Source organism: Dermacentor albipictus, chromosome 1 (genome assembly GCF_038994185.2).
Source record: "Dermacentor albipictus isolate Rhodes 1998 colony chromosome 1, USDA_Dalb.pri_finalv2, whole genome shotgun sequence".
Taxonomy (NCBI): domain Eukaryota; kingdom Metazoa; phylum Arthropoda; class Arachnida; order Ixodida; family Ixodidae; genus Dermacentor; species Dermacentor albipictus.
The window spans coordinates 175570054-175587167 of record NC_091821.1 but is presented as its reverse complement, the minus strand read 5'-3'; the positions used below and the strand labels follow the sequence as shown (position 1 = coordinate 175587167).

The following is a 17114-nucleotide window of genomic DNA, read 5'->3' as shown; positions in this document are numbered from 1 at the left end:
GCTTCTAGTTCGCTGTTGAATCTATCGTAACTACCACGGTTATATTCCCGAATAGTCTTAGTCGCTAAACCTGTAAAAGTTAGAGGTAGAAAAATTTGTAAATTAAGGAGCTTGTGGTCGCTAACTCCTTATATGTAGGAAATCAGACCAGTAGTCTCCGGTGCGGTTGTTAAAACCACGTCCAATATGTTAGTACCACGGGTATATATATGTGGGCAACCCGTGTGCCGTTTCATAGGATTTTGCATTACCTTTCTCCCGGAAGAGCCAATGCCTTCTGTAAATTCAAAGAAAATCCTGTTTCACATGGTGTGATCTTGCTTGCGCTACTGCAGCAAATATGCCGCCGGCCTCATCGTGCGGTCAATTTTTCGATATTCGGTGGTGCCGAATTCTTCTGAAAAATCTCACCTACGGCTCGGATGGAGAACCAATAACAATAACGTGAATCGTCGGACAGGTCACCGACGTACATTCCTGCTTAATTTTTGCTTTGATAAGGTAGCGAGTTAGAACACAAAAACGTTTCACAAGAACAGTTTCTATAGTTCGTTTTACTTCGTTTTTAGTGAGCTGGACTCAATAATCCTATGCCAAGAATAATTCATTCTTGCACTAGGCGCTCGTAGAGGCAACAATTGCAGCCGCCGTGATCGGTGCTTGCGAAATTGATGAAAGCAACTATTGCTCTCACCAATTGTTTTCCTCTTCTCTTTACTTAGAATATCTGGCTGCTATAATTATCCGATATGCTGCTTTATCCATTTCAATTCGTCTAATAGTTTAATGCCAACAAAAACTGGTCTTAATCTTAACCAACATGGGACACAAAAGCGCCGAAAAGAAACGTGGTTAAAACATGTGAATAAATTCAGCCACCCTCTTACGGACGTGTTTTAAATCAATCAGGTTTTTTTTTTTTGATACAAGTGAATGCTCAGATATTACGGCCCAGGAAATATTAACAGTATATAAACAAGAATGTTTGGATGCCTCCCTACATAATCTACGGAAGCAAACACGCCTGAGTGGCCCTAAAGTGCCTGTCATAACCAGTCTATTTATGACTATAATACTTAAACGTGATGCGACTATGAGCGCTGTGTCTTCCGCAAAGCAGAAATTCTTTAAATTAGCTCGCGAATGTGAAGGCACACTGATGGATGTGTGTGATCAAATTACCTGTATACCTGTACATCTGCTGCACAAAAGAAGATAATGCTATACAGTATTTAAATGTAATCTTTTAGTTATACGGCATTCAATAAACACCGCAGCATAAAGACCTCTGTAAATTTCATACATCAAATCTGTCCCGATTAACGCCACCACAGTGTTCGTTCGTGTTTAATCAATGCGGCTGCAACAAGAAATAACGGTCCTCTCCCCCTCTCTCCCCTCCCCTTTCTTACCGCGGAAAATGACTACTCCATCAAAATTTATAGCTTCCGCATAAGCGTTTAGTGCATCAATGAAGGATTGCATGTCTTTCGCTGTTCATACAAAAGGCCAAGTGATTATCTTTCCTTAAGTCATTCTGGTTCCAATACATCAACAATCTGAGAACACTAGTACTACTACTCCTCAAATTTTCTTCAGCTTTTTCTTTATCACCTGTGGCGTATAATTAAGGTTCTGCGTTTTTGAATAAATCCGAAAAACGCCGATTTTAGGGGCACGTAGACGTAGAAATACTCCAAGATGGCTTTTCTTCCTCGGGCTTGCCAATGCATTTTGTCGAAAACACCGCAATCCATGACATCTCTAGACAAAGCCAGAGACCAAAGCGCAACAGACCGTGCTGTAAGTACAAAAACATAATCAATACAAGTTTCCTTGCTAAGAAAATGTTAGTTTAGCGCAATTATAGTGGGGGAAGAACAGACAGGGTGCGCTACTCACCGCGATACACTCTCCCATTGGGCGGTGCTACGTGCGTTGTTCTGAGAGCACACCAGGAACACGCGCAGACTTGTCCTGCGTGAATAGCAGGAGCATCTCCTTTGTAACTGGGTGGTCGCTTGCGCCACCTAGTTCAATTTTTGGCTTAATCTCTCGAAATGTGTAACCATCTAAACCTAATATTCGCCCTCAAATGAGGCAATTGATTGAAACTTTGTACTTTTCTTCATTGTACGTATTTATATATTTATTGACAATACCTTAAAGAGCAATTGAAGGGCGTTGAGTAAGGAAGGGGGGGGGGGCGTAACAGTTTCTACAGAACAGAAAAAAAAGTTAGCATCACATGAAAATGGAGCAAAACAAAGGTAAGAAATGGTACAGTAGAACATCATTATCACAAAAAGTTTCACGGCTTGGCATGGATGCGATGAAAGTAGCCCAGAAGATTGTTCCAATGTGCAATAGCTGAGGGGGCAGTGATGATGACTTAAATTCCTGCGGTTGACCATGAATGCGCATGAAATTGAGTGTGTTGTGAAGGCGTCGTGACGTGCTCACAGGTGTATGATTCGTCAGATGGCGAAGTTTATTTATATAAAATTTTATACCTGTGACACAAACATAGAACAGCGATCACGCAGAGGGGCGATTTTCTATTGACAAACGAAATGTCATTTTTTTAATCGGATAATACTAGAAAGGCGGCCGTGCTTACGTCAGAAGAATCTGGCTGCTCCATTCTGAACAGCTTCCCACATGCTGATAAGGTGCTCCCTATATACGTGGCGACTATGCGGGCGACGCGAATTATGGTTGCGGACGAATTCTGGAAGTCATCGAGTCAACAGTCATGCTTTCATGGCGCATCAGACAACTGTATTTTATATAAAGTGGAAGCGCACTTGTGTTTCCCGTCGACGACAGCCACGACAGCGACTCTGTGATCGATCGTTAAAGGTCTGAATCACACACAGGGCGTTTTCTTTACCGCATACGCCTCTCACTTTCGCCTTGTTGAGAGTGTCGGCACTCGCGCGAAAACTCATAACACCACTTAATTAGTTTCCCCCGATACGAGAGACAAAGACGTGTTTTGAGAACAGCATTCAACCGACTTTATGGCTCACATATATTTTTAATAACAATTTTTTCTTATATTGTAGTTGTCTTAGTTTTGTAGGTTCTTCAAGGGTGATCTGGTTTGCTTGTATATTAAAGAAAGATACGGGGGGGGGGGGGCTAGAAAAAATTTAAATTATGGGGTTTTACGTGCCAAAACCACTTTCTGATTATGAGGCACCCCGTAGTGGAGGACTCCGGAAATTTCGACCACCTGGGATTCTTTAACGTGCACTTAAATCTAAGTACACGGGTGTCTTCGCATTTCGCCCCTATCGAAATGCGGCCGCCGTGGCCGGGATTCGATCCCGCGACCTTGTGCTCAGCAGCCTAACACCATAGTCACTGAGCAACCGCGGCGGGTGGGGAGGGGGGGGGGGGGCTATTATACACTATATTACAGTATATAATATAATATAATTTATAATGTAATATACTATGTTATAGTAAGAAAGGGGAGAGAGAAAGGAGGGAGAGGACACCATTATTTCTTGTTACGGCCACATTGATAAAACACGATGTCTCATGCTCTCGCGTGGTACTACAAAGTGTGCGCCAAAATTGTGCGCATCAATTTCGCTTTCCTTGCACTCATCTCTTTCTTTTTTCATCCCTACCTATTTAAGTTCCTTTCTCCCCTTCCCGCATTTTCGCGGCTGCAACTCTAACTATATTCTGGTTAACCTCTCGCCTTTCCTTTTTTTCTCTCTGTCTGAGAACATACCAAAGCTGCGAGGCTTCAATCTCGTTTTAATTAACTGCAACTAAATGTACGCATAACAAAGGTCGCAAGTCTTCGTTATCAACATGGCACCCTTTCTTCACTCAAAGCTTAGAAAACACACACTACACAGCGCAAGACCGGACTTGTTCTTCATATTTCGCGGCCACAACAGCAGAGAGATTTCTAAAAAAAATTGCCGCAGTAAGGTTGGCAGTCGCGTGCTCCTCGCTGTTATTGCTACGTGTGCAACTTCTCCCGGCACTTTCTTTTCAAAACGAAATCCCTCCTTATCCAAGCGCTTTCTTTCTTTCGTTCTTTTTCTTTTCTTTTCACGATTCCTTGATCTACTTCGAAAATAAGGATATTGTTCACTGACACGTAACTTTTTCTCCCTTCTTCCCCAAGAAGGAAACCGGGCCAACATAGGCGCGGGCAGAGAGCGCGCAGCAGGCGGGAGGAATTGAAGCGCAGCGCTTGTTGTTCGCGACGGACGGGAGCTGACGCCCGTGTCGCACGGCCGGTGGCTGAGGCTGGCCCGACGGTCGCCTGATAGAAAGCGGCGCAATTTGAAACGCGGCGAAGGAAAAAATCGGGCAGCTTGAGACATTCAACCCAGTGAGCAGCCAGCGGGCGTGCCAGCAAGAGAGCCAACAAGGCAGACAGCGGGCTCAACCTGTTTGCACGGTTCGACGCGTTTCTTGGACGCGCCTTCAGCGGCGCGTCCCGGATCAATTCCTTCCGAACGTTGCTCTCTCGCCGGGGTCGCATTCGCTTTCAATGCGCTCCCCCTATCGGGCCATCCTGAAACAGTTTTTCAATATCCAGCGTGACAGGCAGCCGGGCTTCCTGGCTATACGCGACAGCCTTCAAAAGCACAAGGGGCCGCCTGAATACAACCTCAAACAGATCTGCAGCCAGCCGACTTCCTCTGACGCTCTCGGCGAGAAAGCACGCACGCACGGCTGCGCCTTCGGAATCAATGGAGACAAAAGCGGCGATGCCAGCTGCACCAGCTCGCAAAGTTTTGCCCCGAGGCCGTGCGTGTCTCCAATGCGGCTCCTCCCGAAGACTCATGGGCGCGATATTGTTGATGAAGTTGGGCTTTCCCACCCTAGCTGCCATGACCAAGCGCTCAAGTAAAAACAACGACTTTATTTTTCTTCTTAACCAGCGTACGTTGCGTCGGGGACTTGCGTTATTACTGGCAGACTCGATGTGCCTTTCTTTCCGGCGACTATTTATCTTAAGGTAGTATGCGTTCCGATGATTGCGCGAAGCAGCGTGCTAAGGTGACTCCGCAAGTTTTGAACACGCTGGCTCGCGGTTGGCACTTTATACAAATGGATGGGTTGGGCCAGCCTACTCAAACGACTCCGCAAGCGTTACGACACCGCCAAGATAGATTTAAATAACTGAGCGCTACCTGAGTTGTGCAGCTAGAAGCTGTAGCGCAAGTTCCTACTGATTTTTTTATTGGAAAACTATTTAATTTGTGAATTTTCGAGTGGGGCGTGCAATGTAGTGCATACATAATTTAGTAGTAAGTACAGTACCGTGACTGCACAGCGCAAGTACATAGCGCTCGAAGAACAGAATACAAATGATGAGAGCCTCCGTCTCCACGTGAGGCTTCTTCTCCGTCATCATTAATCTTTGCGGCATATCCGGAACATTTTACGCATTTGCATGACGTTTTAGCTATTTTTTTCACTGTCTTGCTTCTTAATGTACCTATTCGCATTTAAGACAGCTGCCTGCTCCGCCTTTCCAGCTCCTGTGAAAGCGGTAGAGAAAATCGCAGGCCTTTTAGCGTACGTACTTGATTCAGGGTTTAAGGCGGAATATGTATTTCAATAGAAAATAGAAGAAAAAGAAGGAGATTGACACATAAAGGATGTGCGAGCCACTGCTCAGCTTTGCGTAAAGACGACCACAAAGTAAATAAAAAAAAGAAGTTACTGAATAGGGCTACGGCCCTTTGTATCTTTCTCTCGGAACGAACAGTGAATGCTGCGGTTGACGTTTATAGGCAGGATGACATGTTTACACTGAAGAAGAAGCGTTTAGCTGTAAGTTGCTCTAAAGTGCAGTAATGGCCGAAGACCGAATGAAAATTTACCTAGAATAAGACAAGTAGGGCGCTCTGCTTCAAAAACTATTTCTCGGGAAAGAACTATTATTATTATTATTATTATTATTATTATTATTATTATTATTATTATTATTATTATTATTATTATTATTATTATTATTTTACGCCGGATTTCTGTGAAGATTCACATTGGCTTTTCTACCCAGATCGGCTAACAGACTAGTTGTTTCGACATGCCTACGTGAGGTGTAGCACGCGCATTAAAAAAAAAAAAAAGACGATGGGTGATGTATCGTGTCCTGCATTGTTCCCGGTTAGTTTTCGCAGTTCAGTTGGTATACACTGCAATCGGAATTCAGCGTGTTTCTTTAGTGGCTAAAGTGTTGGGCTGCTAAGCGCGCATTTCTATAGGGCCGCATTTGGATTTCGACACCCACGTACTTAGATTTAGGTGCAGGCTGAATAACCCCTGGGGGCCCAAGTTATTCAGGAGTTCCCCACTACGGCGTTCCTCATAATCAGGTCGTGGTTTTGGCACGTAAAACCCCATAATTGATCGGGTTCGGCACCGAGCAATCGCGATGGCAAACTTAAGGTGTTAGCAAATGCCTCCAACTGAAGATGAACAGTTCTAACAAGCGAAAGGACTCTGTTCCTTCGTCTCTGCACGCTGATTGTCATGCATTAACTATTTTCCATATTATCGTCGCAGTTTATCAGTGTTTATGGCGTAGCGCTAATGAGGAGGAGGTCACGGGTTCAATTCGCGACCGCGGTGGTCTCATTTAAATGGCGCAGAAATCATGGCCAAAATGTAAAAATGCCAGTGTACAATGCTTTGGGCGCACGTTAATCTTAACCACCCCAGGTGGTCAAGATTAACCGGAAGACCTCCACTTCGGCGTGCCTCATAAGGCAAAGAGTTGTTTCGGCATGCCAAACCTCGCAAGTTATTTTTCCCCCACATTTTCTTGTCTTTTAAATGCAGCATTTGCCCCAGATCGAGCGATGATTGCACTAAAGCTTCTAAGCGAATGCGTATGTTAAAAAAATGCACAATTCAAAGCATGCGGACTAATATCGTCACGCGACAGAGAGGGTGCTGGTAGGCTGGCTGGCAGACAGGCTAGCAGGAGACAAGCTCAGTAGAAGAAAATTGATTGTCTGGTGAACTTATTCTGCCCACCAAACAAGGCGGCAGCAATAGTGGACATACTGGCAGCGCAGTCGATGTCAATCGGATCCACGACTGACCCTGTGTAAGTACGTCCGGTCTATGCACATGGGTCATCATGGCTTACAAAGCTGTAAATGAAGCTCGCGTTGATTCTAGAATAGCAGAACTTGTTGCTGGGCGAGTTGGTAGATCTTAATGGCAGCTTGAAGGGCAAATGGAGTGCTTTGTTTCTCTGTCTACCCTTCCTTTTTAAAGTTAAAACAAGACACATCTGGCAACAACATTATATAGTGTCAACGCCATTTTTGAAGATGAATTTCATGTTCGTCAATTTCATGATTCTGGTGTGCTTGTTTCTGTGAATGAAATCACATTGTCGCTACTGTTTGAAACACTCTCGTACACTTCCACCATGGCAGTACCATATAAGGTAATAGATTCATTGCTTTTAATGTTCCAAAGCAGCACTCTGGCTATGAAAGACACCATAACGGGGACTCACGCTTAATTTCGACAACCTATAGTTCTTTCACGAACACCTCAATCTAAGAACACGCGCGTTTTTGCGTTGCGACACCATCAGAGTTTGGCTGCCGGGGCCAGGTATTGAACTTGAAACTTTGTGCCCAGCAAAAGAACTCCACAGCCGCCAAGCCACTGCGGAGGAAAAAACATAATCTAACAACATCACTATTCCTCGTAGCACATTAGCCGCCGTTGACAAATCTCAGGTCACTCAAACGAAACACTACAGTAGAAGCTTTTGCTTGATTCTGTGTGGAACAGAAAAGAGAGTGTGCGTCTGAATAAGAACTTGTTTCAGCAAAGGTACCGCACTTCGTACATGATACTTTCATATCTCGCTGAGTAGACGCCATTTAGAGATAGCAGAGGAGCTAATTCTCAGAACTTCACATAGACAAAGGCATAAAAAGAAGTGAAATAGTTTACACGCCTCTGCAATAACACGCTAGTATGTCAATCATCTGCGTTACTCTTATCGTATGTGAAATTTTAGCAACTTCGAGAAAGATTGTTGTTCTACTTCCCGGAACACAGTCATTTTCCCCCTGAAGCATCATTTCTTTCTTCCTCATCATCTTGCTACCTTCTTTTGTGTTCACTTCATACAAACAGAGGTAGATTTGTTTTCCGCGTAAGCAATGAAAATTGGATGTATAGACTTAAGGCGCTGTCTGGGTAACATTAAAGGGACAAGGCTGGCCATTCCCCGAGGGAGTCTCTTCACCGACTCGCTATGCTGTACACTCATCGGCGCCGTGCTGAAATCTAAAAGAACTCGCTGTGCGCACGCCGCGTCTCGGCACGCGCTGCGAAGCAGAGAAGCACTTTCCAGGTAACAAGGGCTCCAACGTAGTCGGTCCTCCAGCGCAGCACGTTCTGCAGCACTGGAAACACGCGAGAGTTCTCGTGGAGACCGTTACGCGTCGCCTTGTTTTCGTGGCGCCTTAATTAAGTTAACTTCTTCCAGCAACACGGTCTCGCCGGCAACCGGGCGCCAGGCGTAGAAGCAGCATCAGCTCCTGCCGAGCACCTACGCTGGGCCAACAACTCACCTTCGCAGGCAGGAGTAATTAACACCGGGGCGCCGAGTTGCGCCCGGCTCCACCGAGGATGTCCGCAGCGCTGGCGTTATTGCCTAATAAAGCGTTAGGGCTGCATATTAACTTATAAGGCACGCAAGGAGCGCGCAGCAGAGGTCCTGCCGCACTAACCCTCCCCCATATTTTGCTGCCACGTGTGCTTTTGGCGCGGCCGATCCCGCACTCGCGACCCTGAGACGGGCGCGTCGCAAGGGTAATGCGCACAGACCCTTGAGCGCTGCGATAACCGGTCCCCGAAGAGGCCGCAACAAAGCGTTTACCGGCCGGTAACGGCTCAGCGCTTCCAACCTGTGAGAAATGGATGAAAACCGGCACAAGCAATCACGTCGCTTGAAAGCACGCGGGGTGTTCTCGTTCTTGCAAGTTCGCGGCAGTTTTTATTTCGCTTAGAGTGTAGTTTTAAAATGTCTCGCAGCCTCGGTGAAACAAGCCAAAGAATGCCGGGAAGCTTTTGAGTGAAGCCAAATTGTTTTCCTCCTTTCTTTTGAACGGGTGCACAAGTCATTATAGGTCGAAGCACAACGCCGTCATCATTCATCCATTCGAAGATGAACTAAGATGGTGCGTTGCGTCCACTGCCTTGCACTGTCGCTTCACTCCTACGAGCTAATTCTTCATTAGCTGCCGAGCGTTTCATTAGGTATCAATCGCCGCACTCTCTTTCACTCTGGGGCTCGCGGGCCTTAAGTACAGGCTGTCGCACGACCTCTGCCCAATTAAGAAGAAGGAAGTATGCCCAGTCCCTGTTCTCAGCTTCTTCTGAAACTACAAAGCATGGCTTATCTAAAGAAAAGAAATTGAGCAGGACTTTCACCCAGCCAGAAGCTTCTGCTTCCATGTTGTTTACCACCTAGGTAGTACATAGAAACATTGCGATCATGTAAACACCACAATTGTACTTTCGAAAAAAAAAAATTCACCATTGTTACTCTCGCAACAGTCCTGAGATGTTGACAGAAATGATAAAAACCAATCAATTTCGTTTGCTTAGAGCTCACTTACTATCTTTTACGAAAGGTGAGCTTACAGTACAAAGCGTGGCTTATGTAAAGAAAAGAAATTGAGCAGGACTTTCACCCAGCCAGAAGGTTGTGCTTCCATGTTGTTTACTAGGTAGTACATAGAAACACTGCGATCATGTAAACAACACAATTGTATTTTCGAAAAGAAAATTTCACCATTGTTACTCTCGCAACAGTCCTGAGACGTTGACAGAAATTATAAAAGCCAATCACTTTCATTTGCTTAGAGCTCACTTACTATCTTTTACGAAAGGTGAACTTAGCAATAACTGTGTCTTGGAATGTGCCTCATTGAAATTACAGTGCAGTTCCTTTTTTTTTCAGTCAACAGGATTCATCTATAAATAGGGAAATGCGTTTCCTGGTCGAATATCTGTTTCTTTCTCAAAAAAGGTGAGAAAGCGAACCCGGTTGTCACCTTCGGCGACTAACAAAACTAAACTTTCATTGATACGTACGCAGGTAAAGGACTGTATTAAGAGAAACAAGGACTACTATTTCCCCGTTACCATGAAAAACTTCCTGCTCACGGCACCAGAAAATTCTATCGTCATTGATGTTCTATAAAATAAACAACATACAAGTTATGTATAAATGGCGAAACGGTAATATCAGAACCACAGGTTGCTGCAGCCTTTAATAAATGTTTTTGTTATGTATCCACAAATTATGATGGTAGAATGCCAGATTTCAACCCATTCGTCCAGTGTCAGCCAGGTAACAATGTCGTTGTATCTGAACAGGGCCTTTTGTCGCTTCTGCTAAACAGTGACCCCAAAAATCTGCAGGTGCTGACGGTATGCCTAATGCTTTCCTCGTCAGGTATGCCGAATGGTGCAGTAAATATTCACATATTATGTTCAATCTTTCATTATCGAAAGCAGACGTTCCCTTTAATTGGAAATGTAGCAAAGTAGTACCCATACCTAAAGCAGATGACTCATCATTACTTTCGCCTTATAAGCCAATATCATTGTTGTGTACATGTTGTAAGATCCCTGAGCATATTACTTTCAATCATATTTCGACATTTATTGAAAATAATAACATTATCGGCCACAGGCAACATGGGTTCCGAATAGGACTTTCTGCTGTGACAGCCTCTCTTAGAGCTAATTCCCGATTTCTGCGCAGCAATTGACATTCAAAGCCAAATCGACATTATATTTCTATATTTAAAAAAAGCCTTTGATCGCGTCTTCAACCCTAAGCTTCTTTTAAAACTAAAACCACTGTTAAATAAATAATTCACTCCTTGCATGGATCAACGCTTATCAGTGTGGTCCAAGCCAGTGTGTGAGAGTTGATCAAGAGGGCTCTGCTCCTGCACCTGTTAGGTCGGACATCCCACAAGGATCCGTTCTCGGGCCTCTGTTCTTTTCTAGTCTTCATTAATAACGTAGTTCACAATCTACGCGTCAAATTAAGCTATATGCAGACGACTGCATAATCTACCACGACGTTCACAAATCCAGCGACCAGATTGTACTTAATAATGCTTTAGAGAAATTGCAACGTGGTGCTCAGATTGGCAATGACAATAAACACTTAAAAAAATCAGTTGCGATGGCCATAACACGGAAGCGACAGCCGTTAAGTTTCTCATAATGCATAGGTGGTAACCCTGTCACAGTGGTAAACAGCTCTAAATATCCGAGTGTAATTATAACATATGATCTAAGGTGGCATGAGCACACATCGGAAGCTGGGAAGAGAGCTATTCGGAAGCTTGGTTACTCAAGAAGAACCCTGTGACAGTGCACACACGAGGTTAAGTTATAACATAGGCTTTAGTTCGCCCTGTAATAAAATATGGATCAATTGTTTGGGATCCGTACACTCGAGGCAGCATAAGCTAGAATCTGTCCAAAAAAAAGGCGGTTTAGGTTTGTATACCATTTATATAGTTGGCGTACTTCTGCGAGGGCTCTGGTAAAAAAAATGCAGGATAGGGATAGGAATAACTTTAATGAAGTGCCGGCAAACGACGATTTAACGTGTCGTGACGCTGGCCAAGCGTCGACCCGGGGTTATGCCCTACTCTGCACTAGCCCAGTTGGGCCCGTTTGTAGTGGGTCATGAGGCTTGTGCTTCTCGAGCGCACCCCGGGCCTGCTGGACGGCCCATAGTTGTGATTCCTTGTCTGCAGACTGCAGTGCACCTTGTAGTTCTGGCGGGTAAGTCCTGGAGGTAGCTGCCGTCGGGAACCTGGCACAGTCCCACATGATATGCCATTGGTCCGCCGGACCCGCTGCACAAACACCGCACAGCCCACTCGGATAGAGGTCTGGGTGAAGCATGTGCAGCATTGCGGGGGCGTGGAGTGACGCGGTCTGTATTTGTCTTAGGATTACGGCCTCCTCCCGACTGAGTGCCGGGTGGGGAGGCGGCATTGTCCGTCGAGCTAAGCGGTAACACTTAGTTACTTCGGCATAACTAGTCACTCTGTCCTTGGTTTCGAACCACCACACGGAACGGTCACTCTCGGGGGCACGGAAAGTAAGCGCTCGTGCCGCCGAATGAGCCGTCTCGTTGTGATTCGGTGAGGATGCACACTCGCCGGCGTGCGCCGGGAACCACTTGATACGGACGGTGCTGCCGCGGTCTTGAAGTTGGAGCTTGCCGATGATGGCGGCCGCCGGCGCGCATATTCGCCCCTTGGCAAAGTTGCGCACGGCATTCCTCGAGTCGCTGAGCATGGTGCGACACTCGGCCTCGGTGATCGCCAGAGCGATGGCATTCTCCTCAGCGTCTGTGGCGTTCGTGCACCGCACGCTCGCCGCCGTTGCCTTGGTGCCGGTAGCCGCCGCAACGACCACCGCCGCGAAGCCTTCCCGCTTGTATTCCGCGGCGTCCACATACCGGGCGTGCGGGTCTTGGGCGTGTTGTTCAGTGAGGGCCTTGGCCCGCGCCTGCCGCCGTTCTTGGTTGTATTCTGGATGCATGTTCTTCGGGATGGGGTCCACGTAAATGTGGGCCCGCGCCTCATCTGTGATCTCGTACGGTTTCCGGCTGGGAGCTTGGGGGCTGTAACCCAGGGACGTCAGTATACTGCGGCCCGTCTTGGTGGTAGAGAGGCGCTCGAATTGCGCGCTGAGCTGCGCCTCGGCTATTTCTTCTAGGGTATTATGGACGCCGAGCTGCAAGAGCCCAGCTGTACTCGTGGTCTCCATTAAACCCAGCGCCGCCTTGTAAGCCCGTCTGATCAGCGTGCTGATCTTGGTCCTGTCAGTGACGTGCCAGTTAAGGTAGGCCGCAACGTAGGCGATGTGACTAATCACGAACGACTGGACAAGGCGCACGAGACTGTCCTCACGCATGCCCGCCCGTCGTGCAGAGACTCGATGTATAAGCCGGATGGCGTCCATTGCCTTGGTGGTAAGCTTGTTGATGGTCTCGTCGTTGCGGCCGCTCTTGTTGAGCAGCAGGCCCAGGACCCTGATCTTGGGAACTTCGGGGATGCGTTGCCCCGATGCAGTCACAATTTTGATGTGATCACACTCGCGAAGAGGAGCGCGCTTCCGTCCCGGTCGAAGCGGTGTGAGGACGAACAGCTCGGATTTGGCGGGCGAGCACATGAGGCCTGTGCCATCAAGGTGCTGCTCGATGGCAGTAACCGCCGCTTGCAGCTGTTGCTCGATGCTGGCGTCGGTGCCGCCGGCCGCCCACAGGGTAATGTCGTCGGCGTAGATCGTATGCCGGACGCCGGTCCCCGCTACTGCCGTCGCTACCCCGATCATGACGAGGTTAAAGAGCAACGGCGATATAACCGAACCCTGTGGAGTACCCGTTCTGCCGAGCTTGTGTTCGGGGAGCTTGAGGTCTCCGGCGTGCAGTTCCACCGTGCGGTTGGTCAAGAAGTCTTGAATGTAATTGTAGCTCGATACCCCCATGTTGAGCCTTGATACTTGTCCTAATATGGCTGAGTGTTTGACTTTGTCGAATGCACTTTGTAAATCGAGACCCAGAATTACTTTGCTGTCTTGTGTCTTGTTGTCGACGATTTCTTGTTTGAGCTGTAACATGGCATCTTGTGTGCTGAGGCTGCGCCGGAAGCCGATCATCGTGTCAGGATAGAGGCCTTCCTTCTCTAGGTATTCCTGCCAACGGTTGGCGACCACGTGCTCCAGCACCTTGCCCACGCAGGACGTCAGCGAGATGGGACGCAGGTTGCCGATGTCCAGTGGTTTGCCCGGTTTCGGAATAAGGATCGTTCTAGCCGTTTTCCACTGTCGGGGGAGCTTGCCCGAATGCCAGCATTCATTGAAGTAGTCCGTTAGGGCTTCTATCGAAGCGTCGTCCAGGTTGCGTAGCATCTTGTTTGTAACGAGATCTGGGCCGGCTGCTGAGCGGGTGTTGAGCTCGTGCAGCGCTACCCGTACCTCTGATATGGTAATGTCTCGGTCTAGCCACGCGTTGGGCAGCCCCCCGTACGGCGGGTGGGTTTCTGTTGGCGTGTCTGGCAGATACTTGGCTTCCAGGCTCCTGATAACAGCGTCTTTTCCTTGTTGTTGTGTGATGGTGTGCATGAGGCGGGCCAGGAGGTCTCGCTGGGTTGACTTGGTCTTTGTTTCGTCTAGGAGGTGCCGAAATAGATTCCATGTACAACTGCGGTGCAATTCCCTGTCAGCTCGGTTGCAGATCTCGTTCCACTGTTGACGGCACAGGAGCATGCAATGTTGTTCAATGGCCCTATTTAAGTCAGCCACCTTCTTCCTCAATTTGCGATTCAGCCGGTGCTGCTTCCAACGCGCCTGTATCGAACGTTTGGCCTCTATCAGATGGGCCAGGCGGCTGTCCATGATGATGACGTCTTCGTCTGTTTCTATGGTCTTTGTGGCTGAGCACACTGCATCGCGGAGTTCCGCAGTCCAGGTTTCGATCTCTGTGATGTCTTGTGCTGTGGTGAGGCGCCCTTTACGGAATTCGTCCCAGTCCGTCCACTTATGTATAATGGTATTGCTCCGTAATTGGTTGGGTATCGTAATTTCGAGGATGTAGTGGTCACTGCCCAGGTCGACGCCCGTGTTGTGCCATGTTACTATGCCCGTGTGGTCATTTTTTATGAACGTAAGGTCTGGTGTGGTGTCTCGTGCTACGGAGTTGCCGATGCGCGTAGGATGCGCGGGGTCCGTGATTAGGACACATTTGTGGTCCAGGGTATCCTGTAATAAGTCCCGTCCCTTGGCCGTGTCCTTCACATAACCCCACGCTCGATGGGCGGCGTTGAAGTCCCCTCCGATCAGCAACGTGTTGTCTCTGGCTTGGGTGCTGGCTGTGTGTAGTAGGGTCTTGAATTTCTGTGTTTGGTGCTTGGGGTTACTGTAGATGTTGGCGATGAACAGGCTGCCTTTCCCTTGTTTGCTTGGGATGATTTCGGTGAAGGCGTATTCCACCCTGCTGCGGCCTTGTTTGAGTTGGTGCTCGATCAACGTGAGCCCTTTGCGGACGAACGTGCAGACGCCCCGTCCCTCCGCTTGGCTGACGTGAGCGCGATACCCAGGGAGGGTGGGGGTCACCGTCACCGTTTCTTGCAGCAGGATAATGTCGGGTTTCTTGTTTACTGTGGTAATATGTTGTTGCAGCACGGCTTTCTTGTTGTTGTAACTGTGGCAGTTCCACTGCCAGACCGTAAGGCCCGGTAGTGATGCTATTGTGGATTTGTGTTGGGACACAGTTGTGGCGAGGGTGGGGCTTGCGTCTGTTCTTGGAGGTATGGATGTTTGGGGAATTCCGCTGAAAAGATGGGGCTGCGGACTATGGGCATGAGGGTGTGTTCAATGAATTCGAAACGCTCTTGTATGGTGCGAAAGGACTTGGTGATCAGTTCCTCCAGCCGTGCCAGTCGTTGGTCGGTCACGGCAGCCGTGCTGGCGTAGGTGTTGGCGAGCGCTTCAATTTTGGCTTCGAGCTGAGTTTCCAATTGGGTCAGGTCCTTGTAATGTCGTGATGAAGTGCGTGTTCGTTTCTTGGTGGTTGGGTCAGTGGTGTTCTCCTCCTGGGGCGCGTCTTGGGTTTTGCCCTTTGATTCTGTGACTTGGTGCGATAGCGTGTCGGAGTTCTGCTCGGGGACAACGGTGGGTGTTGGTTCGGTGCGTGCTCGTTTCTTGGGGGTTGGATCAGTGGTCTTCTCCTCCTGGGGCTCGTCTTGGGATGTGTCCATTGATTGTATGCCTTGGTGTGATGGCGTGTCGGTGGCGGGTGTAGGTGTCTCGGGTGACTGAGCTGGTTCTGTCCTTTGATGGGCTTGCTGTGCTTGAAGCTCTTTCTTGACCTCGGCTAGCTCTCCGGCAAGCCGGCGCGTGGTTTCTACCAGGGTCGCATTGGTTGCGCGGAGTTGTTCGAGTTCCTTGTAGTAGGGGCTGGTAGTCCACGCCTGCCAGGTGCTCGGAGTGCTTCGGCCACTAGTGGCGCTGTTGGAGCTGGCGCTGCTGCCTTTAACTTCGCCCTTGGCTACGTCGGCCCAGCTGACTTTGTCACGGGAGCGCGATCGCGTTGCGCCGCAACTGTTCCTGCCCGATGAGTCACGACCGCGGGATGCGCTGCGCGAGGCATGACGGGAAGCGTAACGTGATGCGTGGCGCGACGCGCTGCGGGACCCGCCACGGGAAGCGCTGCGCGAGCGGGAGCGTCCTAGGCGTGGAAAGGCGCTTGATTCGAGTGCTTGCTTTCGCTGTTCTTCGGCGTTACGGCGTTCCCATCGCCGTCGCCGCACGACGTACGGAACCTTGTATTTGGCTCTGCAGAGGCGGTCTCCAGTGGGGTGTTCTTCGCCACAGAGCTTGCACTTGGGGACACACTTGTGGCCCTCTCTGGGATTAGAAACACCGCATGAAAAACAAACACGTACGTTTGGTGTGGGGCACACGTCGCGCCTGTGGCCGACCTTGCCGCATACTTTGCACACTTCTATTTGCTTCCTGTAGAGACTGCACGGATAGAGCGTGGATCCATAACGCACATACTTGGGGACCTTGATACCGTTGAACACAACGATTATTGTCGTCGTGTGCCCGATACGCTTCGCTCCCACGGCGAGGGGGTTGTACTTGGTAACAATCTGCTGCATTATTTCGGCTTCGCTGTCCTCGAGCGCTATGCCCCTGATCACGCCCTTGACTGTGTCGTGGGCGGTCGTTCCGTAAGCGTACATACATTTGCTATTTCACGATAAACTTGGTATACACAAACACACATACATAGAGACAGTGTCCAGACGTTCGTACTACCCGATCGCATCATACTAAAAAAATAAAGGAATATTCCTGCCATACTAAAACATTCGCAAATTATTTCTTTCCAAAGACAATTCGTGAATGGAACCAACTACCAGCCAGCATTGTGAAATGTCCAACTACATATATTTGTACAAGCACTTCAGTTGTATTCATTTTTCAGTGCAATCGCCAGTGCTCCAAACGCAGCGCATGTGCTTTACTTATTCTTTCTT

The 17114-nt window shown here is 48.3% G+C and overlaps 1 protein-coding gene across 2 annotated transcripts in view; it reads right to left on the bottom strand.

Annotated features, from left to right (window-relative positions):
* Positions 1–17114, bottom strand: part of LOC139052546 (cell adhesion molecule Dscam1-like) — a 1125159-nt gene that overhangs the window by 994019 nt on the left and 114026 nt on the right. For both annotated transcript variants that reach the window (XM_070529666.1, XM_070529665.1), the window contains exon 3: positions 1903–1977. The gene's annotated coding sequence lies outside the window, so the exon portion shown is untranslated. The remainder of the gene's footprint in view (positions 1–1902; positions 1978–17114) is intronic.